At 44.2% G+C, this 3515-nt stretch overlaps 1 pseudogene; it reads left to right on the top strand.

The window, feature by feature from the left end:
• Positions 1–1101: 1101 nt before the first annotated feature.
• Positions 1102–3262, top strand: LOC105290902 (annotated as a pseudogene).
• The last annotated feature ends 253 nt before the right edge of the window (positions 3263–3515 follow it).

Here is a 3515-nt window from a genome sequence, read left to right on the forward strand (position 1 = left end):
TGATTTTGACAATTGTATACCTCCATGTAACAACCACCCAAATTAATAAAGAGAACATTTTCTTCATCCTACATCTCCTCTTGGATTGTTCTTTAAGTAGTAATACATTATTTGCATCGAGACAACGTGTATATTGCGATCTTTAGAGTAACCACTAAAATATACACAAGCAGACAGACATACACACATACAAGTATTACTAAAAAGTCAAAAAAGCAGAGAAAATTTAATTTAAAAAATACTCCATAAGCTCAAAAGACAATAGGAACAAATTCTTCCTTTACAGTTTGCTTTACCCCAGAGGTAACTGGTTTCTGATTTCTATTAACATAGAATAAATCTGTGTTCTTAGAATTCATGTAAAAAGTGGGTTTTACATAACTACTCTTTAGCATCTAGATTCATTTGGACAAATATTTTTGAGATTTATTCATGTTGCATCAGTCAAAAGTTCATTCTTTTTTTTATTGTTAAGTAGTATTCCATTGTATAAATATAAATTTCTTTATCTATTTTTGTACTGAATTTTTGGATTATTTTCAAATTTGGATTATTATGAATAAAGTCTGCCATGAACACTATAGTATACATATGATTTTATGGACATATGTGTTCACTTCTCTTGGCTTACTTCCTAGAAATGGAATTGCTAAGTCATAGATTTATATTTCACTTTATTACCAGATTGCTTATGGTTCCTGTTTTTGTTGTATATCTTTTCTTACTTTTATATTTAATAAAGATAATAGATGACAAGATGGAGAAATTAACCAGAAAACCGAAATTTATATTTTTATACATAATTTCCATAATCCAATAAAAAATTTACCAGGTATACAAAATAAAATTTTAAAAAGAGGCAATAGAAACTGATGCACAGGTGATCCAGATATTGTTTTTCAGATAGGCTAAAATAACCGTGACTAATAAAGATAATAGATGACAAGATGGAGAAATTAACCAGAAAACAAGAATTTATATCAAAAGAAAATGGCAATTCTAAAACTCAAAATATCTGAAATGAACAAATGCAATAGAGGCCACCTCACACCCACCAGAATAGGTTAAAATTAACAATACCTTCAACAGGTGCAAGCGGCGATGGTTCCCGCTGGGAGCTGCTCCAAGAGGGGCAGGCAGTTCCGGGGGGCTAGGCTGCGACGACGGCAGTGGTGGCTTGGTGTGCATGACTTGCTCTCTCTCTCTCTCTCGGCCTGGTGACTTAGGCCTCGCTTCGACGGGCTCAAGTGCGGTGGCGGGGAACCAGCATGAAAGCTCTACGTGGCGGCACAGGAGCTTGGAGACATAAGGGTCCAGGTCGGAGATGCTCACCTTCCTGAACATCCAGGAGGCTGAGCTGCTCCGCGCCGACAGGCAGGGCTCCGAGCTCGAGTTCAATGACTTCACCCTCCCTCGCCAGATGATGACGCCCCGGGAGTCTCTGCAGGTGGCTGCTGCGCCAAAGGCCCCTTCTGCGCAGTTGTTGTGAGCTGACAGCCCCACGCTGCGGGTTGGCGGACCCAGGGCCTTCTGTGATACAGAATGTGGATGACATCATGGCCAAGACCAGCTGGTTATTGGCCGAGATGATTTTCAAAGAAGATAAGAATAAGACACTTATTATGCGAAGGATCTCCCCATATATGCCTGTAGTTAAAACGGAATGAACGATCAGTCTTTCCAGCTTTACTGTAATACCAGCAAGAAGTGGTTTCGATAACATGTATACACTTTGTTCAGCCACATTATAAATTACCTCGTGAGGAAAAAATACATAAGGATGGGTCCCTTTGGGAAGGCGAGGGGAGGGCAGGGAGTGACAGTTCTGGAATGTTAGAATTGAGGCTGCCAAAACAGTCTTCCTTCTGGGCTGCATTTCTGTCAAGGCCAACATGGTCATGGTGCTGCCGTGCTGGCAGCCCTGCTCCAGTCAGAACAGCGTGAAGGACATCAACTGGGACAGCTTGTAGTGGCAGCTCCTTATCCTGAACCAAAGAATCTCATCATAGCTGGTCAAGATCCCTTCCAAGTAGAAGCAGTTGGGACTGGCTAGGTCACCACCCAGCAGATCAACAAGCTGGAGAAGAGAGGGGAAGGCGGGGTGGGGTGGACTAGGAGCTACAGCAGGTCCTCCTGCAGTTCCAGGACTCTATCCAGTACCAGAACATGTTTGGCCATCAGGTCAAGCTGGAGGCCGACTACAATTAGAAACTGAAAGAGTCCCAGATTTGAGACAACATCAGGGTCAGGTGGGGCCCAGGTGTTAACAAGAAGAGAATCGCCTACTTCATTTTGCCCCAGACTGAATCTGGTAATGAGGATTTAGTCATAATTTGGTTCAGAGACTTGCAGCTCAAGCAGGGGAATGATATAAGCCTGCAGTATAAAGGGCACCTAGCACCCCTGTGGAAAGGGATCAGCTGCTTCATCAAGGTCCCTGATAATTATGCCGATGAGATCACTACTGAGCTGTGGAGTAGTATGGGTACACCTGTGGAGGTGACTCATGACTTCCAGGTGGATTTTATTTGGAAGTCAATCCTATTCGACAGGATGCTAAGTGCGTTAAAAACGTTTTCTACAAACAAGACCTCCATGTGGGTCTACACCTACTATAAACTGCTTGGCCGTGGACATACCTAATCATCAAGTGCCTGCGTCCTAAGTACTTCATGGCACAAGGGCTCCCGGACCTCAGCCATTCTCAAGTTTACACCGTGAAAACTACGCTGCAGAGACCACTGAACCTGATCCATAGACCACCAAGCATGAGCAAGACAGCGATGCCACCATCGTCTACCACCTGGCTTAGCATGACAACAGAATTGTGCTTATCTGTGCTCCAAGTAGCAAGAGTCATGGATCAGCTGACAGAGAAGATCCACCAGACCCGGCTGAAAGTCACGAGGCCGTTGACTCCTCAGTGTTGTTCTCTGGCCTGCACAACCAGATCAGGAACATGGATAGCACGCCAGAGTTTCAGAAGCTGCAGCAACTGAAGGATGAGACCAGGGAGCTGTCATCTGCGAACAAGAGCGGTATCCAGCCCTGAAGTGCGCCACCTAGAGGGAGCTGCTCACAAAAGCAGGTGTCATCTGCCGCATGTGTGTGGGTGCCCGCTCTCTCTAGGCTTGTCAAGATGCAGTACTGCTCCGTTGTAATCAACGAAAGCACCCATCCTGTGTTCCAAGAGGGTTTTCATTTACAGAAAATACTGTGTTTTCGTTTTTCTGTTAGTTTTTTTAAAGATTCTTTCAACTGAGTACTGAAAAATATACTTTCTTGAGTATATTTGTCTCTGAAATCTTAACAGTGGACCTGGGAGATGGGAAGATTTTTGTTTTCTGTGTTAGCTTCCACTTCTCCTTGCACTGTGGGATGGTGAGGGAGCACCGTTCGGGCTAGGGGGATTGAGGTTCTCGCTGGACTCCGAAGATCAAAGCACTTCCCAGCACGGGTGCACTCCACCTCCCAACCACCCAGCTTCCTAGGGGTCTCAGGCAGAACCGACCGTA

Source organism: Pteropus vampyrus, unplaced genomic scaffold (assembly GCF_000151845.1).
Source record: "Pteropus vampyrus isolate Shadow unplaced genomic scaffold, Pvam_2.0 Scaffold39, whole genome shotgun sequence".
NCBI lineage: Eukaryota > Metazoa > Chordata > Mammalia > Chiroptera > Pteropodidae > Pteropus > Pteropus vampyrus.